This window comes from Protopterus annectens, chromosome 5.part0, assembly GCF_019279795.1.
Source record: "Protopterus annectens isolate FY-2018-M chromosome 5.part0, PAN1.0, whole genome shotgun sequence".
NCBI lineage: Eukaryota > Metazoa > Chordata > Ceratodontiformes > Protopteridae > Protopterus > Protopterus annectens.
The window spans coordinates 45,198,809-45,226,795 of record NC_056735.1 but is presented as its reverse complement, the minus strand read 5'-3'; the positions used below and the strand labels follow the sequence as shown (position 1 = coordinate 45,226,795).

Genomic DNA, 27,987 nt, shown 5'->3' with positions numbered 1-27,987 from the left:
CCTTTTGTAGTTTTTTTTTTTGTGGTTAGTTAACAGTTGCATCATGAGATTGCCTTACTTTAGAACACACACATTAGCTCTAGTGAAGCTTTTCCAAACAATTAGTTGTTGCATTTATATTTTGTTATGAAAAGCAGGGGTCATTCATACTGGAATAGTACTTGCAGACCAGTAAATACTTTCATTTCTGCTTAGTGGAGTGTTGATCTCATCCATATAACTCTAGACATAGCTCTCAACCTTCCATCTCCAAAATGAGGAAATTAGCTCTCATAATGTGGAACAAATGGGCAAAATGTGCAACACACTGATGTCTTACTAACAGCTTCAGCTAGGAAGGTCACAGGATGGCTAAATATGCTGTTTTTACTTTTAATGAATTAATGTAATTAATTTCTATTTGTTATGGACATCAGTTAAAAAATTCCAAACACGGAATGTGTGGCAGATCCTTTTAATATGGAACTTCAAGAACATGAACTTTTGGAGACCCTAAATGTGGTACATTCCTCGATGTTCTTCATGTTTCACTGTTGCAGTCATTACATGTGGGTTATCTGCCTGCAGGTAGCCCTCAGCCGGCCTGAATACCAGAGTCTTCGGATTTTTGCGTCAGATCCTGTCGCTTCTTCCATGACATCAGGTCGTCAAGGGTATAAAACATGCAGCCGACACCATTACATCAGTCTTTCTTGCTGTGCGGTGCCCGAAGCAGAAGCAGTTCACAAGTGCCGGTCGGCTGACTCCTGAAATTTTTGTTTGAATTTCAGACCTGAAGTCTTCTAAAAGATAAGTACCCCATTGGGGACCCTTTTTTCTTGCTCTAACCAATGTCAGAAAAAATTAATAATGGTCTTGCCTGTGGAAAGCAAATACCTCATAGAGATTTTCATCCTTACTGCGTCACCTGTTTAGACCCAGACCACGATGTCCCTCGCTGTCAGTTTTGTGCCTTGTTCAATGCCCGAACTATCCGTCGTCAGGCAATTTTTATAGCTAAATACTTTCGCTCTCGATCTCTGTACTCCAAAATGGCGTTGGTAAGCCATCCGACTACCGATCTTCTGAAAAAAACATAAGGATAAAGACAGAGACAGACCGCATAGGTCCAAAACTGCCAAAGACGCTACCGTTAAGCTAGTCGCCAGTCCATCAGTACTCAGTGAGGTGCTTGATACCAGCTTCTACATATTCGCAGGCCCCTACTGAGACCCATTCGGAGTCTAGTATGCCGAAAGATGCTTCTTCGACTATGGAACCTGCGGATGTCTCTACCTTGGATGGGTCCGGAGCCGCTGTGCAGGCACCGGCTTCTGAGGGTGTATTCAGGTCTACCGATTTTCATATTAAATCGACGACTTCATTTCAAGCCAAAAATTCCGAATTTCTCAGGCCTAAAGTTCACACTACACCTAGGAAACCGACGACCAAAACACATTCTCAGGCCCACAGGCCTCAAAACCAAATGAATAGAATGGCTGAAGACCTTATTTCCTTAATTAGGGGAAGCCAGCCTTCCCTCTCAGAGACCTATAACTGATTTTCCTTCTGATTCTTCTGATCAGGAATCTGATATCTCTGTTCCTTCTGACTACCAGGACATACCCTTATCTACCTAACAGGATTCAGATGCAGAGGATTTCATTCCCTCTGCTTCCCCTCCAGAAGATTTTGCTTTTGGTGAAACCCTGTGTACCCTTAGGGAGCATTTCCGCTGGGAAAGCCAGGACTACTCTCAGTCCAAAAAGAGACTCGGAATGTTTAAACCTGCCTCAACACAGGCCTTTAGCTATCCCTCCTGTTCTGGAGATTGTAGGTAATGTTTTCTTGGAATCCAGCCTTACCCCTGATACTTTGCCTACAGCTACCAGGAAACGTGACAGGTACTATAGAGTACCTGACTCTCACAAATTCCTTTTCAAGAATCCTACTGCGGATCCAGAGACCATTTCCCAAGGACCAAAAGGCATTAAGGCTACTACTGCTAAGAATCCTACCCCTTCAAACAGGGATTCTAGGGCTTTAGATAGATGGGGTAAGAAGGTATACACCTCTGCTACTCTGACCATTAGGGCCTTAAATTGCCAGTTTCATATGTTAAAGTATCAGCAGCGTATTATGGGGCTAATTAAACAGAAAATGATGTTGACTTTTGACTGTGCAGAACACAAAGATTTACAAGAGTTAATGCACTCTGCTGACCAAGTTGGTAAACATACTTTGCAGTGTGGTTTTGATGATTTAGAAGCATCTTGTACGGCTGCTGTCACTAGGTCTGTTCTTAGAAGGCATGCTTAGGTTAAGGAACAAAACTTTCCAGATTATGTCAAAGCAAAATTACTGGCTGCACCCTTAAACCAAGAGTGCCTGTTTGTCAATAAAGCAGAAAAAGTTCTCAAAAGGATGGAGAAGAAAGCTAAATCTATGCAAACTGTTAAGATTTCTTACAAGTACAGCCACCTAGATTCAGTAGGCATTGGCCTTCAAAGAACTGATCCTTTCCAGGCCTTCTCGGTCCAAACCCAGGGGCAGCAGACCCCCAAGACTTCAGTCTCAGGTTATGCACAGATCTAAGCAGTGGGGTGCACCCACATCAAAATCAGGGAGTAGTAAGCCAACCCCCTTATGGTAAACTTGCACAATGACTTATCCTTAACTCCCCCAAGCCTTGCTCAAGTACTTGCACCTTTAGGAGAAAAACTCGCAATGCATTCAAAAAACTGGGAATACATTACCCAAGACAAATGGGTTTTAAACATTGTTTCCCTAGGATACAGATTCCAGTTCCACTCACTCCCAACTCTTAAGTGGATGGCCAGACCTCACCCAAACCAGTGGACGGAGGCCCAAAAGTAAGTAAGTACTTTCTCTCCTCAGCATCAAGGCTATTCAACCTGTCCCAGCAGAACAAAGGGGACAAGGCTTTTATTCAAGACTGTTCCTGGTTCCCAGAAAAGAAAACTCCTGGCGTCCTATCCTGGATTTATCTATTCTCAACACCTTTCTGGTGGTTCCAAACTTCAGAATGCTACCTCTCCAACAGCTGCTTCCTATGCTAGCCAAGGATGCCTGGCTGGCAACCCTAGACTTAAAAGAAGCTTACCTGCACATCTCCATAAGGGAATCTTGCAGAAAATACCTTCACTTCAGGGCAGGCTCCATCGCTTCAGGGCAGGCTCTTTGCACTATCAGTTCTCTGCACTTCCCTTTGGCTTATCTACTGTGCACAGGATGTTCACAAAGTGCCTAGCTCCAGCCATTGCTTTTTGCAGGCAGAGAAGTATTTAGATTTATCCATACTTGAACGATTGCCTAATTCAGGCAGAAAGTCAGGACTTGCTACTACGGCACTTGGCATTTGTAAAGAGACTTCTAACTTCACTGGGGTACACCATCAACGGAAATAAATCACACATAGTACCCTGCCAACAGATTGTATTCCTGGGAGCAAGCTTGAACACAACTACCCAGATGGCATTCGTCACTCCAGATAAACAAATTTATTCGACAACTTACTTCAACCTACTGGCCACAAAAACCCAGCTATCTGCAAGGAAAAAACTGCAAGCTCTGGGGTTCATGGCCTCTTGCATTCTGTTAATTCCATATGCAAGACTGCATATGAGGAAACTTCAGTGGTATCTAAAAAGTCATTCTCAGGACCTGGAAACAATAATTCCTAACATTCCGTGTCTAAAAGGGCAGAGTTCCTTTAGTGGGCAGAGGCCTGCTACCACAAGGGACCCCTTTCACTCTACCCCCTGCCGCCCAAACCCTAACAGACACATCAGACTATGCATGGTGGGCTTACATGGCAGGGCAGTGCATTCAGGACAAATGGAGCCCAAAGCAGATGCACCTGTATATCAATTAAAAAGAAATGTTAGCTGTACAGAATGCTCTGACAGCCTTCAAAGGCCTTATTCTTCCAGGACAACTGTTGGTAAAGACAGATAACACCACAGTTATGTGGTACATAAGCAAGCAGGGGGGAACACATTCCTACCCACTCTGCAGACTAGCCGTGGCTCTGTAGAACACAGCCTTGAGCAACCAAGTGCACCAACAAGCTCAATTCTTGCCAGGCAAACTAAATTCACTGGCAGACGACTTAAGCAGAAATCTCATGGACCCACACGGATGGAAACTGGAACCCAAAATATTCAAGCTGTTGGGGAAGAGATGGGGGACACCAAGAGGTGGACCTCTTTGCTTCCCCTCAGAACTATCAATTGAACAAATACTGCACCAGGACTCCCCACAGCCAAGCTTGGAAGGTGGATGCCCTGCCCTTTTCCTGGGAAAGCCTCTCAGTCTCTCCTCTCAAAGGTTCTAGCAAAGATCAAACTGGACAAACCAAGGACAATCCTGATTGCACCAGACTGGCCATGCCAGCACTGGTGTCCTCTTTTGCGCAGTCTGACAGTGCTACAACCATGGCATCTGCCTCAGACCCCTTCCCTGCTGTCCCAGCAGGGGGGCCAAATTCTGCACCCTCAACTTCAGACCCTGAACCTTGCAGCCTGGCTAATCCCCTGACCTCATCTCTAGCAACCCTCAGTAAGCAGGTGCTGGATGTCATTCTTGAGGCAAGGAGGCCTAGTACTAGAAAATCCTATTCAGAAAAGTGGAAAAGACACTGTTCCTAGTGCCAGTCTCAAGGGATGGACACAACTGTGCCCAGCTTACCTCATATACTAGATTACTTAACAGAAATGCTCCACAAGGGCCTATCCTTCTCTTCAATTAAGATTCATGCCTCTGCCATCTCAGCTCATTACAATACTGAGCCACCCCTCTTGTCTCATCCTCTGGTAAAACAGTTCCTTAGAGGGGCCAAAAATTTAAGACCCCCCCCCCCCCAGGAGAGATCCCACTCCAGCCTGGGACCTTAACTTTGTATTGGAAAAACTTACACTCCCCCCCCCTTTGAACCGACTGCTACAGCAGAGTTGAAATTCCTCTCATGGAAAACAGCTTTACTTCTAGCCATCACTTCAGCAAGAAGAGTATCTGAACTGCAGGCCCTTATGGCAGTGGAACCCTTCATTATCTTCCATGCGGACAGGGTTTCCTTCAGGACTTAACCCATCTTTTATGCACAAGGTAGTGTCTAGTGTGGCTTTAAACTAGTCCATTCATTTGCCTACTTTTTCCCCTAATCCTCAAAATAAGGGGGAAAGGATATTGCATTCTCTAGACATGCACAGACAGCTTAGATTCTGTTTGGACAGGACTAAGCCTCTCAGAAAATCTGACCAGCTGCTAGTCAGCTTTGATGCAGGGGCAGAGAGGAAGGCCATTTCAAAGCAAACCATGTCTCAATGGATAGCACACTGCATCCATTTCTGCTACAAGCATCATGGAAAACCTACCCCACAGGGGATAAAAACACATTCCACTAGGGCTACATCTACCTCTACTGCATTTCTCAGAGGAGTCCCTACCAGGGACATCCTGGAAGCTGCAACCTGGAGCTCTGTACACACTTTCACCAAGCATTACCACTTGCCTATCCTTTCTAAATTGAGAGTTGGATTTGCCACCGCAGTATTACAGGGCCTGATTGCCAGTCCTATTGCTTCTTAATCTACCTCCACCCTTCCTTAGCTTTGGGAATCAACCCAAATGTGATGACTGCATCAGTGAAACACGAAGAACATAGTACAGTTGTGTACACTTAACCATAAATGTAGATGTTCGAGTGTATTCACTGTTGCAGTCCTTGTTACCCTCCCTCCAGCCCCAATTGTCTTTGCTTTCACCTATCCTTTTTGGTTTTGCATATCTTATTCTATGTGTATTTGCATTTTGCTGGGGGTGTTCCACACCATATAATTGCTTCCTATTTTGGGGGCACGTGACATCTGGGGCAAGAAAAACTGATGTAATGGCATAGGTGCATGTTTTATACCCCTGAAGACCTGACGTCATGGAAGAAGCGACAGCATCCGACGCAGAAATCCCAAGACTCTGGTATTCAGGCCGGCTGAGGGCTACCTGCAGGCAGATAACCCAAATATGATGACTGCAACAGTAACATCTACATTTGTGGTAAGTGTACACAACTGTACTTTGAGGTACACTCGAGAGGTAGTAATGAGTACTATAATTTGCTTTAATCTAATTTATCACATTTAGTGAAGTAACTGTCAATTACAAATGACTGAACAGAGCTGCTGTTCCTGACACCTAAATAAGACAGGGTGTGAAATTGTATACAAATTTGCTAAAAACTGTAATTTTGGGTACCTAACAGGACCTTGTAATTCAGCTGTCATGTAAAACTTAAGTGCACCATGAAAAGCTTTTCCCAGCTTAGCAGAAATCAAAGTAGTTACGGTAAAATGCCAGAAATCAGAAGAGTTAAGTAGTGTGTGCATGTGTGTGTGTGTTGGGGGACATTGACACTGTTTACAGAGACGGTCTAATAAGGCATTGACAAAGGACACTTTCTTAAGAAAATGCATAATTAGGCTGGTTTGCTGCTTCTAGCTTGTGTCATATTATGGGGATGGAAATGTATTGTGAATGAAAAGTGAATAAACACAGAAACATTGCATTATTATGGCAACCCCATCGGGCCATTTTGTGGAATAAGTAAGTGCAAAATAATGTTTTTCTGAGGCATTAGGCTAGCACAGAAAATCAGGATTTGCTGAAAATATATATATTTTTCTGTTCCTGGGTGATGAAATTATCTGGACACGCATCTGATTTGTGACAAGGACATAGTGCCTGCACTTCGGTAGAGTAATACACACTTTGAATCATTCCAAATTTAATGTTCTGAGCCTAGTGGTGCAAATAGCCTTTAACTTAGGATCGTAGACAATACAAGGCGAAAGAGTCTTGCAACCTGTACTCATCGCCACTACCCCTCACCCTTAGTCCATACCATGTTTTTTGAGGAGAGCCACGACAGTGAAGCCAGGGGTAAATTTGTGAATACCCGTCCAATTATCCAGTTTCCTTTTAAAGGAAGATAGTTCATCACACACTGCTTGATTTGCAGCAAGAGTTTGTTCCAGTGACAGGGAAGATGTTGTGTAATAAACATTTCTCTTCACAGTGTTTGTTTTATTTATTTGCTGATGAAAACTTAGATCCATGGTTCTGAGATTTATGGGACAGTTTGTAGAAACACGAGATCCAGGGCTCCTAATGGCAAGAAAGGCACAGTATAGGTCTCCTGTCAGGAGTCTATAAAATACTGAGTAAAGGGACAGTGCTTCCAGTCCTTTCTGATGGTGTAAGGTTTTTAAGCCAGTGGTGGTCTTGGGAATCTCTGGGGGTCTTTCTAGTTTGATAAGTCTAATGAGAAACATCCCAAAGGGGGCATTTTATTCAGTAACTGATTTGATCAATGTTGAATATTAGGCAACAATAGTATCTTCAGATTTGCATAATATTCCTTTGGCAATTAGCTGTGTTAAATAAAAGGACTTTCTGACTATTATTTTTACACTGTGATCAAAGAAGAGGGAATTAGAAAGTTCCAAGGTCTTTTAATGACATTCTCATCTTGGAGTGGGGTGTTGTCTGTGTTGTATGCTGTGGGAGGATTTGTTTACAGAATGTGACAGTATTGTACTTGGCATTTAATTTGAGCCTATTTTAGTGCCCCAGCCGTTTACAAGGGTAAGTTGTTGCTGAAGGGCTTGGGTATGAGCAGCATCTTGGCATTGACTCTGTTTACAGTTGTCTGCAGACTTGTTTAGCCAGAGGTCTTGGTTCATGGTCTGGAGATCAGAAGAGTAAATACCAAACAGAAGAGTTCCCAGCACTGAGCCCGGTGGGATGCCAGTGGTCACCTTCATGTTCTCTGATGTGGCACATGATACCCACCCCATGTGGGTTCTGTCTTTTAGCGAGTTTGCTATCCATCTCACCAAATAGGGAGGTGTTTGTAATGCATTAAGCTTACTAACTATGCTAGATCGGGGATCATGTCAGACACCTTAGCCAGCTCAAGGTATACTGTTTGGACAACATATGACCACTTCCTTTTTGAAGAAATATTATTGCTTACAAGTAAGTTACCAAGAAATCCAGGCAAGTGTGAACTTTATTAAGCCATGACTATAGCTGTAAAAATAGAAAATAAACATAAAATTGCATTTTCAACTTTTTGATGCCACCAAATACCTTGGTTGTAAAATTATCCTCGATGCTTTTGGATGGGGGTATTCAGTTGTGAGGGTTTCCAGCAAGAATATGAATTTAATGTCAGAATGTTTCGCACATCTGCTTTAAGTACTGTCTGATACTACTGCTGTTCGTGTCGTTTGTTGATTTATTCGGTGTCCAGAGCATGAATAATGGTCTTTGCAGTCCTCTTGCAAACTGCTACGGTCATCACTACGGCAAACCCAACAGATGCCGTTAGGTGGCACTGCCTGGTCGTGTCTGAGTGGTGGGTTTATGGGACCTTCCCCCTTTCATATTGGGCAAAAGCTAGAAAGACTAGCTAGAAAAATACTAATTCTAAATAGATAGATTTTTGTACAATAATGCAACAGCACAACAGAAGGAATGCGGAAGTAGCCTGTTGTTAAAAGAGAGAGCGATATAATTAGATTACTTTTCTAAAAGGTGGTTATGGCTTTGTTAGAATTTTTCAAATTCTTGCAACTGCTTCTGCAATACCTACAGTGCAGCAACCTTTAAATTTATATGCTAAGTAAAAGTGATGCAAAGTGGCCCCCCCCCAAAAAAATAAACACTAAAATTTAATAGGAGGGTGTTTCGCTGGTGCTTATTTAAAATACACCATTTGATTCCCTTTTACAGAGGGAGAATTAAGTTCCCTAGAAACCTTCTGTTTTAGACAGTAGCATGCTATTTAGAAGGCCATTGTCTCTTATTCGATCCCATGTGTTAATTTCCTTTGAAGCTGCTGGTTTTGAAGTTTTTTGCAATTTCTTTCTGTTGGTGTGTAGCAGTCATTCCATTTTTCTGTGTTGAAACAAGGGTTGTAGCAGTGCAAGGTATCAGTGACCACTAAAATACAGTTACTCAAAGGCGATTGAAGTGGCTTATATGCCATAACAAAAAGGAATCTGTGTAGATCCAGTGTACCTTGGCTGTTCCAGGTTTGCTGCCTACCCCTTTCTTTCCTGCTATTCTGTAAAACTGAGGTATGATCCAGCAATCCAAGACTGACTGCACAAATTTCAGTGTCTTGTTTGCCATAGCAAACAAAGTACTGGAGTATTTAAAGTGAACACCTCCAGATTGCTTCATTATGTCACATCAGAAGGCAGTTAAGAAATAATAATAGATGCTGCAATGATAAGTCATCTCTTGTAGCAAAAGTGAAGGTTGGAGCAGTGGGCCAAGGGATGTGCAGCAAGGTGTGGCAAAGAGTTTAACAACAGTTGGGGCATTTTCCTCTTCTAAAGGTGGTAACCCGGGATCTGGCTTATTTTTTTATGCAAAAACCCTGCTTGTTATGCATAAAAAGTTTGAAGGTTCCCTTTGTCTGAAAGTGGAGCAACAAACTGCTTTCAATAAACAGATGATGTCCTTCTGTTCCTGTGTTGCAGTATTCTTATAGGTTCATAGGTTCTTAGGTCAGTACTAGGCTAACTGCCCTTGTAAGCCATTTTAAGCCTAGCCAATTACCCCATGTGAGAATCAAACTCTGACCCTTGTGTTTGTAAGGTAAACACCTTAACCATTATGCCACCCTCCCACCCTTCCCTGCCTAAGGCAACCTGAATGTCGTCTCCTTTACAAAAGCTTAAGCCTGGCTGTTGTAGGTGCGTGGGACGTCACACATAGGGCCAGAAACCAGTGACCTTATATGTGACGTCTGCACGCACAGACCTCAGAACTTTTCAGCCACAGTCGACTGTCACATTGCTCCCATTGCTCCTTTACTTGACGTCTAAAGCTAAATACCCCATTGGGGATTTTGCCTTTATTTTGCTTGAGCTGGGTATGCTGTGGTTCCATTAGCTGATGTCAGCTAAGAAGGGTAAATGCCAATGCAGGTGTCAGATACCACATAAAGATGTGCACGACCGCTGCGTTTTCTGTCTAGGCCGAGAGCACGACCATACCGCTTGCTGGATTTGACCCTCCGTAGCAGTCTGGCCGCCCTTAACCTATACTTTGAAAACCAGAGGTTCAAAAAAACTAGCGCTCAGGATGGATCCCGAATCAGCTGCTCCGACGGAACCACCACGGAAAAAGGCCAAGGTTTCCAGGCCTACTTCCTCTGCCTCTCCGCCATCGGATGTCCCACCAGCTTCCGATTTAGGTGTTGAGGGACGTCCAGTAGAACTGTCTACTTCGACGGCTCCCCTCGAGGAAGCCACTTCGGAATTTATGGCCAGAGCATCCACAGAGATAACTCTGACGTCGGCCCCTATTGATGTTGAGGGGGAACCAGATATAGTCTGATGACCGACCAAGATTCCAATGCCTGAAACCCCTACCGTTTCCCAGGCTCCTGAAGCCAGGACCTCTCCAAGACTTACACCTTTAAAAAGGAAACGGAAAACTCAAAACACCAGACTCCACCTTCTGGAGGAGTCCCAGACTGTCAATCCTTTAACAACTCTTTGATGCAGGCTTTCATGGCCCTTAGGCCCATGGCCTCTTCCCCCTCCACCATTCCAGTGCTCAGTCCTAGGCCTGCTTCTGCCACTTCTCTCCCTTTGCCTACTGCCCAAGAAGGGGAAGAAGAACAGGAACCCTGATGTTCATCGTGTTACACTGCTGCAGTCATTACACTTGGGTTATCCTGCCATCAGGTGGTCCCGCAGTCGGCCAGAGTTCCAAAGTCTTGGTCCGGCGTCGGTTGCTGTCACCTCCTCCCTGACGTCAGTGCGACAGGGGTATATAAGATGCGGCCGATGCCATTTTCTTCAGTCTTTCTTGCCGCGCGGTGCCCGAAGCAAAGCAGTTCGCAAGTGCCGGTCGGCCGTCTCCTGAGATTTTCATTCCGAATGCAGAACCGAAGTCTTCTACAAAGCTAAGTACCCCGTTGGGGAAACTTTTTCTTGCCTCAGACTGATGTCAGTAAAAGTTAATAACTGTATTTCTTGTGGGAAGCAAATATCTCATAAGGATTTCCATTCCTATTGTATCCCATGCCTAGGCCCTGACCACGGCGTTACTGGTTGTCGGTTTTGTGCTAGGTTTAACGCACTATTAAACGTCGCTTTGATTTTGCACGACATTATTTTGGTAGAAAATTCAATTATAACATGCCGTCGGAACTTCCGATGACTGGAATACACAAGAAGCGCAAAGACAAGGATAGGCTTCCGAGGCCCAAAACTGACGACGAAGCCTCTTCTAGGCCAGTCACTGGTTCTCCGGTTTTCAGCGAGGCGCCTTCGCAGTCCCTGATGACCGCTTCTGTAGAACCACAAGCCGCCTCTGACTCCCACGTGGAGATGGCTGGGCCTTCGGACGCACAAGCTCCTCAGCCTACCGAGACTAACCTTTCAGAGGGATCTGGAGTAGCTGAGCAACCCACAGCTACAGAGGGTGTCTTTTGACCTACCCAGTTAAGCATTATACCCTCAGCTAAATCTAAGCTTCCTTTAAAGTCAAAGAAACAAATACAGCATTCTCTAGGACAGGCCTCCATGCCTAAGAAACAAATGCTCAAAATGGCTGAAGACCTAATTATTCTGATCAGGGGGTCCCATCCCCCTCCTGATAAAAGGCTAGACAGGATGCAGACTATGACTCATACGACCAGGTGTCCATCTCTTCTGATTCATCCTCAGACCTAGGATACTCTTTTCCCCTTTATGAGGATTCTGATGCTGAGGAATCAATTCCATCAGCCTCACTGCCTGAGGACTACTCCTTTGGGGAAACCCTACATACCATGAGGGAGCATTTCCACTGGGAAGGCCAGGATTACTCAGAATCCAAGAAAAGGCTCAGAGACTTCCTTTTATTACCTCAACACAGACCCCTTGCTATTCCACCAGTGTCAGATATTGTGGATGATGTTTATACTGAATCCAGCTTAAATCCCGATTCCTTACCTCCAGCCCCTGTTAAACCTGACAGATACTACAGAGTCCCTGACTCTCATAAATTTCTGTATAAAAGCCCTGTCACTGACCCTGAAACTATTTCTCAGGGACCCAAAGGAGTTGAGGCCTCATCAGCCAAGAATCCCGTTCCCTCTGACAGAGATTCTAGAGCATTAGACAGATGGGGAAAGAAAGTATATACATCTGCAACTTTAGCAATGAGAGCCTTAAATTGCCAGTTTCACATGCTAAAATATCAGCAATTTTTACTGCCTCAGTTAAAACAAAAAATGCTTCCAGAATCAGATCCTCCTAATTTTAAAGAAATGCAGGATTTATTGCATGCAGCTGAACAAGTGGGAAAGCATACTTTGCAATGTGGTTTTGATTCTCTAGAGGCCTCCTGCAGAGCAGCAGTTACAGGCACTGTCATTAGAAGACATGCTTGGTTAAAAGAACATACGCTACCAGATCATGTTAAAGCAAAATTATTGGCTGCACCTTTGCAGCAGGATGTGTTATTTGGAGTTAAGGCAGAAGAGGTATTAAAGAAAATGGAGGATAAGGCAAAATCTATGCAAACGGTGAAGGATTTCTTACGGGTTCAGCCTCCTAGATTTAGCAGAAACTGGCCAACTAAGAATTGGTCCTTTCCAATTACAGACAGACCTCAAAGGGGAAGATGCAGACGTCCAAGAGGTAGAGGTCAAACACAAGGTCCTTACAGGCCTCGACAGTGGGTTACATCAGGCCAGAAAGAAGGGGAAGACAGGCCACAACCATATAAAAAGCAGCTCCAATGACTTCCCACTACAGCTGCCAAACAAATCCTTCTTGGCTGCCCCCTTGGGAGGAAAACTGGCACTCTTCTACCACAATTGGCAAATGATCACCAAAGACAAATGGGTTCTCAACATTGCATTTCAAGGTTACAGGTTCCACTTTCACACTCTGCCAAGGTTAAAAGGAATGCCAAATCTGCCACCAAATCAATGGGCAGAGGCTCAAAAACAAATTACAGCACTCATGGATATGAGAGCTATTCAAAAGGTACCATCACAGGAGCAAGAACAAGGATTTTACTCAAGACTCTTTCTGGTACCCAGAAAGGACAAAGCCTGGAGGCCCATTCTGGATCTTTCATCTCTAAACACTTACCTGGATGTTCCGAAATTCAAAATGTTGACATTACAGCAGCTTCTTCCCATGCTGGGCAAGAAAGCATGGCTCGTGACTTTGGACCTCAAAGAGGCATACCTGCATGTCCCTATCAGACAAAACTGCAGAAGATACCTCAGATTCATAGCTGGTTCAATGCACTACCAATTCTCTGCACTGCCCTTTGGCTTATCTACTGTGCCCAGGGTCTTCACAAAGTGCCTGGCACCAGTAATTGCATTTTGCAGACAGAAAGGAATTCAAATTTATCCGTACCTGGCCGACTGCCTGATGCAAGCAGAGAGCAAGGACATTCTTCTAAAGCATCTGGCGTTTGTAAAAAAAGTTACTAAGTTGCTTGGGGTACACAGTAAACGAAAAGAAATCAAAACTAGTGCCCTCACAAGAGATTATATTCCTGGGTGCCAGCTTGAACAAAACGGCCCAGATGGCTTATCTCACGCCAGACAAACAAGGACAACTGACTCAATACTTTCAATTGATGGCAGCAAAGACCCAGCTCCATGCAAGAAAAATTCTGCAGGCCTTGGGTTACATGGCATCCTGCATACTACTAATTCCATATGCCAGACTGCATATGAGGAAACTACAATGGTACCTAAAGAACGTATGGTCTCAACACTGTCAAAGTTTGGAAACAGTTATACCACTAATCCCTTGCCTTCAACAGGAGTTTCAATGGTGGGCTCAAGCTGGTCACCTCAACAAGGGACAGACTTTTACACAACCCACAGCCAGGCAAACACTGACAACAGATGCATCGGATTACGCCTGGGGAGCACACATGGCAGGCAAATGTATTCAGGGCACGTGGACCGCAGAACAGAGGCATCTTCACATCAATCAAAAAGAGATGCTAGCTGTACAAAATGCGCTTATAGCTTTCAAGGACCTGCTGCATCCTGGACAACTACTACTAAAGACAGACAACACCACAGTTATGTGGTACATAAACAAGCAAGGGGGCACTCACTCCTACCCCCTATGCAGACAAGCTATGACCTTATGGAACACAGCTATAAACCTTCAAGTTCATCTGCAAGCGCAGTTCCTGCCAGGAGAGAAACACACTGGCAGACGACTTAAGCAGAAACATCATGGATCCCCACGAATGGTAGTTGAATCCACAAATATTCAGAATGATAACACAGAAATGGTGGAGACCGGACATAGATCTGTTTGCATCCCCAGTAAACTGCCAGCTACAACAATTCTGCACAAGGAGTTACCATCCACAAGCATGGAAAGTGGATGCCCTCTCATTCAGCTGGAAAACCCTACGCTTTCCCACCACTACCTCTCCTGCCAAAGGTACTCATAAAAGCCAGGCAGGAAGAGCCAAAGATGATCCTGATTGCACCAGACTGGACACGCCAGCACTGGTACCTAATCTTAAGGAGCTTAGCACAAGAACCGCCCTGTATTTTGCCTCAAATCCCACATCTGCTGACTCAACACAACAAACAAATACTACACAGCCAGCTAAAGACCTTAAACCTAGCTGCATGGAAGATTCCTTAGTCAAGCAAGCAGTGTCTCTCTCCAAAGCTGTTATGGATGTCATTCTGGAGGCCAGAAGGACTAGTACCAGGAAAGCCTATTCGGATAAATGGAAGAGATTCTGTGCCTGGAACCAAGCTCACAGCCTTGTCCCTCTTGTCCCAAACATTCCTCAGATACTACAATACTTAAATGAGATGCTGGACAAAGGACTCTCCTTCTCATCCATCATGATCCACTCCTCTGCCATCTCTGCTCATTACAACACGGATCCACCAATTTTTTCTAATCCTCTGTTAAAACAGTACCTCAGGAGCTAAAAACATAAGACCGCCCCGTAGAGCACCTACTCCAACTTGGGACCTCAGCTTTGTTTTGGAGAAGCTAACTTTACCTCCTTTTGAGCCAGCCAACACAGCAGAATTAAAATATATCACTTGGAAAACTGCTCTGCTCCTGTTAATAACATCAGCATGAAGAGTTTCAGAATTACAGGCACTAATGGCAGTGGAACCTTTCCTCATCTTTCACCAGGACAGGGTGTCTTTACGAACTAACCATACTTTTATGCCAAAGGTGGTATCCATTGTGGCTCTAAACCAAACTATTCACCTGCCAACTTTTCATCCTAAACCACAGAATAAAGGAGAGAGACTACTGGACTCTTTGGACATTCACAGGCAGTTACGCTTCTACTTGGACAAAACCAAAGCTTTCAGAAAATCTGAGCAATTATTGGTAGCATATGCTGCAGGAGCACAGGGAAAAGCCATTTCAAAACAGACTATTTCAAAATGGATAGGATATTGTATACGTTTCTGCTACACATACCATGGAAAACCTGTACCTAGCAGCATTAGATCTCACTCCACCAGGGCAACAGCCACTTCAACTGCCTACCTCAGGGGAGTACCTACCAAGGATATTTTGGAAGCAGCAACTTGGAGTTCTGTACACACCTTCACCAAGCATTACCATCTGCCTCTATACTCTAAACCCAGAGCTGGCTTCACCACTGCAGTGCTGCAGGGCCTTATAGCCACCCCAAATGCCTTATAGGACCAGCCACCCTTCCTCAGCTTTGGGATTCTACCCACGTGTAATGACTGCAGCAGAGTAACATGATGAACATAGTACAGTTTTGTACCTACCATAAATGTAGATGTTCGAGTGCAGACACTGCTGCAGTCCAGGTTACTCTCCCTCCTTCCCCTCTTACTGGCTGGTATGTACCTATATCTTCTACCCTTACTACCTATGGGGAGTATTTGCTGGTAGCTGTAAGTTGTTTTTTGCTTTTCTTATGTATGTTTTATTAGCAGTTGGAATTGCCTACATATTTAGAGGCACCTGACATATGGGGCAAGAAAAACTGAAGAAAATGGTGTCGGCTGCATCTTATATACCCCTGTCGCACTGACGTCAGAGAGGAGGCGACAGCAACCGACGCCGGACCAAGACTTTGGAACTCTGGCTGACTGCGGGACTGCCTGACGGCAGGATAACCCAAGTGTAATGACCGCAGCAGTGTCTACACTCGAACATCTACATTTATGGTATGTACAAAACTGTACTTTATTCATCTTCAGATGAGTCAGTCTCCTATTCTTCAGAAATTGCCACCCCGCTTGAATGTTATTCCCCAGAAGAGGAATCCATAGAAGGGGACTTCCCACCAGAGGATATCACCTTTGGGGAGACCATCACAAAGATGAAAGAATACTTTAAATGGGACATCTCCCAAATGACTGACACCCAAAGGAGATACTTTGAACTACTCCAAGTGGAATCTCCCTCGCCTTCAGCCAATCCCACCAGTCATTCCTGCCTACCGTGATGCTTTCACCTCAGCATCAAAGATCCCAGACTCACAACCACCAGCCCCTAAGAGATCTGACAGGTTTTATAAAGTTCAAGATGAACAAAAATCCCTAGTAAAACCACTCCTGGCAGACCCTGCTGTAATTGCTGTATCCCCTGACAAGCAATCTAGACCGATTTCTTCAGCATCTCTTCTGCCTACTGATAAGTATAGCAAGAACATGGACAGGTTAGGAAAGAAGGTTTATACCTCCTCCACCTAGCCTTCAGAGCTGTCAACTACCAAACTCATATGATAAAATATGACTTTGGACGTAGTATCACAAGCCTCTACTCTCTTGGCATTCACCCCTGACTGCCCTACCAAAGCTGAGATAACATCTAAACTGTCCCTGGCTTCCCAGGTAGCCAGACATTCTATTAGATGTAGTTATGTTGCAGCAAAGGCCTCTGCACGGTCTGCTGCTTCTGCATCACTACTCCGTAGATATTCTTGGCTACGCCTCCAACCCCTACCAGAGGATTTCGAGTCTAAAATCTTAGACTCCCCATTAGACCAAAACTTCCTGTTTGGTAAACAGTCTACAGACCTTTTCAAAAACCTGCAGGAAAAAAGTAGAGGTTCAAGACATCAAGCACTTACTTGTGTCCCCATTCCTAAATACTACAGGAAATCTCCTGCTAAGACTACCTTTGTCAGGAGGCCCCTTTCCTCTGCTTACCCCCTCCTCTTCCAGGTATAAGAGAGGAACCAGGAGGCAGACCTCCTACAGACCAGTTGCCTCACAACCCAGTCAAAGCCAACCTTTTCAAGATAGAAGTGGACCCAACAATGCGTGACTACCTTGCCCACCTCCCCTTGTCAGCTCGCCTATCCTACTGCTTCCTCGTTTGGAAATCCATCATGTCAGACCGCTAGGTGCTGGCAATAATACAAAATGAATATTTCCTTTCTTGGAAGGAAAAGCCCCTTCAAAGAGGCATTCCTTTTCTCCCAAAAAATCAACTGCACCTTATCCCTCACATACTTCAAGACCCGCTGACATTAGGAACTATAGAACCTGTCCCTCGAGGACAGGTAGGAAAAGACTTCTACTCAAGGCTTTTTCTGGTCCCCAAAAAAGATGGCCGTTGGAGACCAATACTAGATCCTCCTTTCTAAACCTTTCCTAAACGTTCCATCATTCAGAATGCTATCCCTTCAAACTCTACTCCCATTATTGCCAGCCCAGGCCTTTATGGCCACACTAGATGTAAAGGAAGTATATCTCCATATTCCTATAAAACCCTCCAACAGAAAATTATTTCGTTTCACTGGGCCCTGCTCTCATTTTCAATTTACAGGCTTGCCCTTTGGTTTATCTAGTGTACCCAGGGTATTTACAAAATGCCTAGTCCCAGCCATAGCTTTCTGCAGAACCAAAGGTGTCCAAATCTACCCCTACCTAGACGACATCCTCATTCTAGCAGAAAAAAAAGGACACCCTTCAAAACCATCTGAGGTTCACCACTTCCCTGCTTCAAAGCTTGGGATTCACCCTCAACCTCCAAATATCATCCTTAATCCCCCAACAGGACTTAATCTTTCTGGGCTGCAGGATCAGAACAGACCTGATGTGGGCTTTCCTCACTCAGGACAAAGTTCTGTCTCTCTCCACTCACTTCCAAAACTTATTACAGGTTCATCAGATATTTGCAAGACAATTCTTGCAGATCCTGAGGCTCATAGCAGCCACCAGCCCGATGCTGCCCCTAACCAGAATGCACATGCGAAAACTGCAGTGGTACCTGAAAAATGTGTGGTCACAACACCAACATCACCTAGAGCACCAGATTACCCTCCTGCCCTGCCTCAAAGCAGAACTAAGGTGGTGGAGCCAACAAATACTTCTGAACCCAGGCCTTCCACTACAACCACCCTCCCCAACCCAGCACATGCATATACAGATGCATTACACCTTGGGGGGGGGAGGGGGGGGGCTACCATGAAAGGTTTCATGGTACAGGAGGCCTGGAACCCTACCCTCCAAAAGAAACATATCTATGTGAGGGAAATGACTGCGGTTCTTCTAGCCCTGAAAGCCTTCCTCCCTATCCTGCAACCGAGCCCCCTTCAGATATTAACAGACACCACAGTCATGTGGTGTCTCAACAAACAGGGAGGGACCAAAGCCTACCTCCTCTGCTGGATAACATTGCAAATTTTGGACCTCGCCTCCAGGAACAGCTTAACCCTCCAGGCAACATGCATCCCTTCCCAGGATAACAAACAAGCCGATATTCTCAGCAGAACATCCTCTCTACAGCACGAGTGGATGCTGAACAGGGATTCCTTTCTAGACATTGTCTAGAAGGGCACATCTCAGGTAGATTTGTTTGCCTCCCCTCAGAACAGACAATTGAAAAAATTCTGCACCAAGGACCACTCTCCACTTGCCTGGAGGGGGTAGATGCCTTCAGCATTCCATAGAAAGGGCAGTTTCTATATGCATTTCCACCCTTCCTTCTCATTCAAAAAGTCCTCCATAAAATCAGGAGGGACAAACCAAAAATCTTGCTGGTGACTCCCTATTGGCCAGTGCAGCACTGGTTCCCCTGCTTCTGTCATTAGCCAAGGGCAATCACCACAAGTTACCACACAAGGTGGACCTAATCACACAACAAAAGGGAACTCTAATTCACCCTCACCAACAGATGTTAGGCCTAACACTCTGGATGATAAACTTCTAATCCCTTTCAGACACCAATACTCAGAGGACGTGCTTTTAGTCCTGAGGGAGGCCAGGAAACCTACTAGTAGGAGATCCTACTTATTGAAATGGGAAAGATTTTCCAACTAATGCCTCCATAAGGACAGGGATCCCTGCCAGGCAGACCCCCCCCCCCCTCCAGTCCTTACCTATGTGTGTGAAGTAATTAAGGCTGATCTTTCATACTCTTCAGTGAAAGTCTACCTATCAGTAGTTTCAGCCTGTCTACTACTAGATTCCCCCTTTAGTAAACAGGCTAGATGTCAAATTATTCCTGAAAGGGGTCTTACACATCAGACCACCAAGAAAACCCATCTCACCCCCCTGGGACCTAAACTTAATTCTGGAAAAATTAACACTGGCCCCATTTGAACCAGCTAGTGCTGCTATACTCCAAATGTGTACTTTGAAGACTGTACTGCAGGTGGCCCTTACCTCAGCTGGAAGGGTGTCAGAGTTACAAGCTCTCATGGCCTGCTGTCCCTACACTCCCTTCCACAAGGATAGGGTGACCCAATGTATTAACCCTTCCTTCATGCCTAAAGTGGTCAGTGAACTGTCTCTAAACCAATCCATTCACCTGCTCAGCTTCTTCCCCTCTCCAACCAGTGACAGTGAGAGGATACTCCATTCCCTGGATGTGCACAGGCAGTTAAGGTTTTATCTAGACAAAACCAAGTCCATCAGAAAATCTAACCAGCTCTTTGTATCCTTCCACCCTAGAGCCCTGGGCAAGGCAGTCTCCAAGCAAACCATTTCCTGGTGGATTAGGAAAACTCTTTGGTTCTGCTACTCCCACCATGGCAAGCATTTACCCCAGAGAGTAAGAGCTCATTCTACCAGGGGTGAGGCCATCTCCAAACCCTTCTTCAAAGGTCTGGAAACAGCCTCCATCCTGGAAGCAACCACCTGGTCCACAATTCACACCTTCACCAGACACTACAAATTGGACCACATCTCCAGAGCCTAGGCAGGGTTTGCTAGAGCAATCCTGCAGGATTTTGTGGAATCATCTATATCTACCTCCTCCCTTCCCTCTAATTAAGCTGTGGTACTCTCTCACACTAAGAATACTGCAACATAGAAGTAGAAGGACATAGAATAGTTGTGTAAAATCTTACCATAACCATAGATGTCCTTCTCTTTCATGTTGCAGTATTCCTTCCCACCCACTTATCCCCCTTTTTTACTAGGGACCTGTCTTAAGGGCACTCTGAGGCTGTACCCTAGACCTGGGTCAGACTAGACAGCATATGACACTTTGTACCTCTAGCTGACATCACTTATCACTCTCTGTTGGACTGTCCGACTGGGCATTTAAGTTCTGAGGTCTGTGCGTGCAAACGTCACATTTAAGGTCCGTGGTTTATGGACCTACTTGTGACGTTTCATGCACCTACAGCAGCCAGGCTTAAGCTTTTGTATAGGAGCTGACGTTCAGGTCACCTGAGGCAGGGAATCCCTCACAAAGAATACTACAACATGAAAGAGAAGGGCATCTATGGTTATGGTAAGATTTTGCACAACTATTCTTTCTTCATAGTCAGTGTTTCAGTGCTGATCTTTGGGAATTCCTGCCATTCAGAAGGCCACAATTTCCACCGATTTCCAGATACTTTACACCATCACTAGCCGCCAGATGTCCGAAGACCAGCATCTGGACATCATGGTATAAGAAGGGCATCCATCTGCACCATCTTCAGTTCTTTCTAACTGTGTAGTCCAGTGTGCTTCATATTTGTTCAGTACACTTGTAGTCTGTTGGTCAGCTCATGTTCCCAGAGAACAGCCTTCTTCCATTCAGATAAGTACTCTAATGTGGAAATTTCTCTACTAATTTAATGTTAAAAAAGTCAACAGTTGCTTGAAGTGTGGGAAGCAAATCCTGCATATAAACTTTCACTCATTGTGTCTGTTCTGCTTGGGGCGTCAGTACAATGTATCTAACTGTTCTGACTGTGCAAAATTCCATGAGAACTCTCTCAAACTTAATGCCAAGGTACTCGCCAACCATGTGGAGTCCTCCCCATCAGTTTCCTCAGTAGCGGTGCAATCCAGTGCTGCCACAGCTCCTTTGCAGACTCCGCATCCACTAGCGTCATTCCAAAAATTGAGAAAGGCAAAGGACCCTGACATTAGCATAAAAGTTCCATCTATAGGTCTTAAGTGCATCAACAACCTAGGTGTGAGGTACCTTTCCAGACCTGTAGTCTGGTCACTTCCAGGCCCGAACCCACTGTCCCATCCCCTCTGGAGGCCACCATGGTTTCCAGCCTTACCTACAAATGCCAGTACGGCTCACACATTGGTTTGGTCCAAGGTTGCTCTGCAGTCCTCAGCTTCGGATGTCCATGTGGATTTTGAAGGAGACTCAGTCTTCTTCAACTACCAAAACTACAACCAAAGTTGTGGTCCAACTACCACATCCTCCAGTCACCCCTTTAAAGCACACTACCACACTGAAGCTTCACCACCACCTCCGACTACTGATGTTATTCGTATTTCACTGTTGCAGTCCTAATGTATGGGTTATCTGGCTCCCGGTAGCCTTCAGTTGGCCAGAATACCAGAGTCCTCGGTATATGACGTCGGCTGTAAAACTGATGTCAGAACGTCAGGTATAAAGGGAGGCACCCGATGCCATTTCCTCAGTCTTTCTTGCCGCGGAGCCCGAAGCAGATGCAATTCGCACTAGTGCCGGTCAGCCGTTTACCTTCTTTTTGCTTTCCGACTGCCAAGTTGAAGATGCCTTCAGATAAGTTCCCCATTGGGGATCCTCTTTTCTTGCTTTAACGAATGTCAGATAAAGTTAATAACTGTCTTGCCTGTGGAAAACAGATTCCACACCGTGATTTTCATTCCTATTGTATAACTTGTTTGGGCCTTGAGCACGACGTCCCTAACTTCGATCTCAGTGCTTCCTTTAACCCGCGTACTGTACGCCGTAAAGCTAAGATTTTGTATAAGCATTTCGGAGTCTGGCCTAAGTTCGTTGGTATGGCATCTTCTGGTCTCCCAACTTCGGATATACCTAGGAAACGCAAAGACAAGGACCGTGGCAGGCCTAGCGTTAAATCTGCTGACGACGCACTGGTGAAATTGGTCATTAGCCCAACGGTAGTCAGTGAGGTGCTTTCTCAGCCCCTGCAATCCGCAGATTTCCAGCCGCAGGCCTCTGCCGAGACCTTTACAGAGTCCTCCATGCCGCAGGCTGCTATTTTGTCTTCAGACCCTCCGCCTGTCGCTGCCTCAGATGGGTCCGGAGCCCCTATGCAGGCACCAGCTTCTGACGCCTCTTCTTTTCGACATGAGGCCAGAACCAGACCGACTACGTTAGTTCAGATTTCTGCAGTTGCTAGGCCTCCCGAGTCCCTGCAGATTGCTAGCAAACCTTCCATCCGCAAACCTACTCACAAGCAGGTGTCGGCCTCCCCTCCTGTGCCTCAGTCCCAGTTGGTAAAGATGGCTGGTGATCTTCTTTCCCTGATTACGGGCTATCATCCCCCCCCCCTTCCAAGAGGGCTAGGGAATTGTCTCCTGATGTTTTGTGTCTCAGATTCTGAGGTTCCGGTATTTCTGCTGGTGAAGAAGGAAATTCTCAACTTTTTTGTGGCTTTGAGGATTCTGATGCTGAGGACTCTACCCCTTTTGGCTCCCCTACAGAAGATTTTTCCTTTGGGGATACTTTGAATACTCTTAGGGAGCACTTTAAATGGTAATGTCAGGATTTTTCTCAGTCTAAGAAAAGAATCAGGGAATTTTTGGATTTGCCACAGCATTAACCTCTGGCTATACCTCCAGTTTTGGAAGTTGTGGATGATGTTTTCATGGAAAATTCTTTAACTCCTAATTCTGTTCCTCCTGCCCCCAGAAAACCTGATTGGTATTATAGGGTTCCTGATTCTCATCAATTCCTTTTTAAAACCCTACTGCTGATCCTGAGATTATTTCTCAAGGCCCCAAGGGTGTTAAGGCTACTGTTGCTAAGAACCCTGTGCCTTCTGATAAGGAGTCTAGGGCCTTGGACAGGTGGGGTAAAAAAGTCTATACCTCTGAAACTCTTGCCATTAGATCTGTGAATTGCCTTTTTCACATGATAAGTATCAGCAGCATACTTTGGAAGCTATTAAGGCTAAACTTGGCAATATTCCTTCCATGTCAGAGAACAAAGATTTACAAGACTTGCTGAATTCTGCCACTTTAGTTACTAAACATTTGCTTCATTGTGGTTTTGACACTTTGGAGGCTTCCTGCAGAGCAGCAGCCACTGGTTCCATTATTAGAAGGCATGCTTGGCTCAGGGAGCAGCCTCTTTCTGAACCTGTTAAATCTAAATTGCTGGATGTTCCTTTGCACAAAGACAATCTTTTTGGTAATAAGGCTGAGGAGGTACTGAAGTTGGAGGATAAGGCGAAATCTATGCAAGCTGTAAAAGAGTTCCTTCAGGTTCAGCCTCCTTGGTTTAGCAGGCATTATCCTTCCAAGAATTGGTCTTTCTCTGATCTTGGCAAGCAGGGTTGCTCTAGGCATAGTGGTTTCAGATCTTCCAAAGGGCTAAACAATGGCATTCTTCTTCTGCTAAATCGGGGAGTTCTAAGACAGCTTCCCAAAGCAAGCATTCTCAATGACTCCGGCCTTCCTGTGCCTACCTCTGCGGGCCCTGGGTTTCCTTTGGGGAGAAGGCTCACCAGGTTCGCAGAGGTATGGTCTACCATCACATACAACAAATGGGTGCTCAATATAGTAAACCAGGGTTACAAGTTTTATTTTCACACCTTTCCTATTCTGCAAGGGTACCCAGACATACCCAGTACTCTCAGGACAGAGGTAGAAAATCAAATCTCTTCTCTACTGACTATGGGGGCTATAGAGCCAGTTCCTGCAAATCAAGCAGGCCTAGGTTTTTATTCAAGACTTTTTCTGGTACCCAAAAAAGGGGGCACTTGGCGCCCTATTCTGGATCTGTCTATTCTAAACACTTTTCTGGTGATTCCCAAATTCAAGATGCTATCTCTTCAACAGTTACTACCCATGCTGGGCAAGGATTCATGGCTAGTAACTTTGGATTTCAAGGTGGCTTATCTGCACATCCCAGTAAGGGAAAGTTCATAGGTTCATAGGTAGGTACTAGGCTATCGGCCTGGGGCCTATACAAGCCCAGCCAAAAAGGTACCCTGGCTTTTGCCACCCAAGAAAATTATTTTCCTGTGACACTGTCAAGCAGAGCCACAGGTTGCAGGTAGTTCCTTCATTTCGGGGCTGGGGAGCAACACTTTCAATTCTCTGCACTGCCCTTTGGCTTATCTACTGCTCCCAGAGTTTTTACGAAGTGCCTGGCTACAGCCATTGCTTTTTGCAGGCAGAGAAACATTCAAATTTATCCTTACCTGGATGACTGTCTCATTGAAGCAAACTCCCCAGAACAACTAGAAAAGGATTTGAACTTCGTGAAGAACATTCTCACCTCTTTGGGTTACACTCGAAGACAAAGTTGGTTCATACAAGGGAGATTGTTTTCCTGGGAGTGAGGCTGAATACAGCCACCCAGATGGTATTCCTCCCTCAACAGAAACAAGAAGATCTTTCGGCTTACTTCATGCACTTGGCAAGCATGACCCAGCTCTCTGCAAGGCAATTCTTGCAAGCACTGGGTTTCATGGCTTCTTGTATTCTGATGAGCCCATATGAGAAGACTTCAGTGGTACCTCAAGAATCTTTGGTGTCAACACACACAGGACTTGGACTTGATTGTTCCCCTAATTCCCTGTCTACAAATGGAGTTTCTCTGGTGGGCGACAGCCTGTTCTCAGAACAAGGGTCTGCCTTTCCGCCCACCATCTGCCAGCCAGACTCTCACCACAGACACCTCAGATTTTGCATGGGGGGCTCATCTGGAAGACAGGGGCATACAGGGGACTTTGGAGCACCCAGCAGATTCATCTGTACATAAACTTAAAAGAATTGATGGCAGTGCAACAGGCCTTACTGGCTTTCAAGGACCTATTCTACCCTGGGACTCTGCTGATCAGGACAGACAATACCACAGTCATGTGGTACATCATCAAGCAGGGTGGACTCACTCTTACCCCTCGTGCAGACAAAGCATGAGACTATGGTCCATAGCCGCTTCCATGGGCATACATCTAATAGCCCAGTATCTTCCAGGGAGGCTAAACACCTTGGCAGATCATTTGAGCAGACATGTTCTGGATCCTCATGAGTGGCAACTGAACAAGGTCATTTTCTATCGCATCACTCAGCATTGGTGCACTCCACAAGTGGATCTTTTCTCCTCTCACACCAATCATCTCCTGCCAACCTTCTGCACCAGAGAGTTTCACAACAAAGCTTGGAGGGTGGATGCGTTGTCCTTCCCATGGACACAACTCTCAATTTATGCATTCCCTCCTCTGCCTCTTCTTTTCAGAGTGCTGCTGAAGATAAGGGACGAAAAACCAAAGGCTATTCTTATAGCACCAGATTGGCCCAGGCAGCATTTTTATCCCCTTCTTCGCAGCCTTTCCCAGGCTCAGCCTTGGCATCTTCCCCTGGTACCAGATCTGTTGGTTCAGGAAGGGGGAAAGTTCCTTCATCCTCATCTTCAAACTCTGCATTTAACTGCCTGGCTAATACTTTAAAATGTTCCCAACAGGTGGTTGAAGTTCTTCATGAGGCCAGGAGGCCTAGCACCAGAAAATCCTATGCAGATAAATGGCAGAGATTTTGCTCTTGGATGCAGGCTAAAGGAGAAGACCTTTCTCGTCCTTCTCTTTCACACATTCTTGATTACCTAGCAGGCTTGCTTAATGCTGGACTTTCCTTTTCTTCAGTCAAAATTCATGCTTCAGCAATTTTCTCACCCCTTGATGAAGCAGTTCCTGAGGGGAGCTAGCAATCTTAGACCTCCCAGAAGAGCTCCTATGCCTGCTTGGGATCTTAATTTTGTCCTGGAAAAGCTTACTCTACCTCCCTTTGAACCAGCTGCCTCTGCAGATTTGAAGATGTTCTTCGTGTTTCACTGTTGCAGTCATTACATTTGGGTTATCTGCTTGCAGGTAGCCCTCAGTCGGCCTGATTAACTAAGTCTTGGGTCCTGCGTCGGTTGCTGTCCCTTCTTCCATGAAGTCAGGTCATCAGGGGTATAAAGCATGCAGCCGACGCCATTACATCAGTCTTTCTTGCCGTGCGGTGCCCGAAGCAGAAGCACTTCGCAAGTGCCGGTTGGCCGACTCCTGAAATTTTCATTTTTGAGTTTCAGAACTGAAGTCTTCAACTAAAAGCTAAGTACCCCATTGGGGAAACTTTTTCTTGCTCTTAACCGATGTCAGTAAAAGTAAATAATTGCATTACTTGTGGAAAGCAAATATCTCATAAAGATTTTCATTCTTACTATATTCCTTGCCTTGGGCCAGACCACAACATACCTCGCTGTCGGTTTTGTGCCTTATTTAAACCACAAACTATCCGTCGTCTGTATATTTACGCTTCAAAATATTTTGGTGCTTGGTTTAATTATCCTGATATGTCTTCGGTCAGCCATCTGACTACCGACATTCCGAAAAAACGCAAAAATAAAGACAGAGACAGGCCGCCTAGGTCCAAAGCTGCCAACGGCGCTTTTCCTAAGCCAGTCGCCAGTACTCAGTGAGGTGCTTTCGCAGCCCCTGATACCCGCTACTTTTGATTCGCAGGCCTCTAGTGAGACCCATTCGAAGTCCGGTATGCCACGAGATGCTTTAACTGTGGAACCTGTGGATGTCTTTACCTTGGATGGGTCCGGAGCCGCTGTGCAGGCACCAGCTTCTGAGGGTGTATTCAGGCCTACTGACTTGCGTATTAAACCGACGCCATCTCCTTCTTCAAGGCATAAATCTCGAACCATGCCTAAAAAAAAGCTGACGCCCAGACCGCATGGTCAGGCCTCTATGCCTAAAAAACAGATGATAAGAATGGCTGAAGACCTTATTACTTTAATCAGGGGAAGCCAGCCTTCCCCCTCTAAGAGACCTAGGACTGAGTTTGTTTATGATACTTCCGACCAGGATTCTGAATTTTCTGTTTCCTCTGATGACCAGGATTTACCCTTATCTACCTATGAGGATTCTGATGCTGAGGACTCCATTCACTCTGCCCCCCCCCCCCCAAGAGGATTTCTGATGTTCTTCGTGTTTCACTGTTGCAGTCATTACATTTGGGTAATCTGCTGGCAGGTTGCACTCGGTCGGCCTGAATTCCAAAGTCTTGGGTCCTGCGTCGGTTGATGTCTTCTTTTCCATGACATCAGGTCGTCAGAGGTATAAAACATGCAGCCGATGCCATTTTCTTTAGTCTTTCTTGCCGCACGGTGCCCGAAGCAGAAGCATTTCTCAAGTGCCGGTTGGCCGACTACTGAAATAGTTAAGTTTGAGTTTCAGAACCGAAGTCTTCACTAAAGCTAAGTACCCCGTTGGGGAAACTTTTTTCTTGCTTTTTACCGATGTCAGAAAAAGTTAATAATTGTATTACTTGTGGGAAGCAAATACTTCATAAGGATTTATATTTATATTGTATTCCTTGCCTAGGCCCTGATCAAAACGTACCTGACTGTCGGTTTTGTGCTAGATTTAACCAACGCACTATTAAGCGTCGGTATATTTTTGCATCAAAATATTTTGGAAACAGATTTAACTACCCAGAAATGTCGTCTGATAGCAGTCCGGCTACCGGAGTACATAAAAAACGCAAAGAAA

The 27,987-nt window shown here is 45.2% G+C and overlaps 1 protein-coding gene across 4 annotated transcripts in view; it reads left to right on the top strand.

Annotated features, from left to right (window-relative positions):
* The window catches only part of BCL9 (BCL9 transcription coactivator), a 1,690,791-nt gene that overhangs the window by 1,617,694 nt on the left and 45,110 nt on the right, over positions 1-27,987 (top strand). The gene's annotated exons all lie outside the window — the stretch shown is intronic.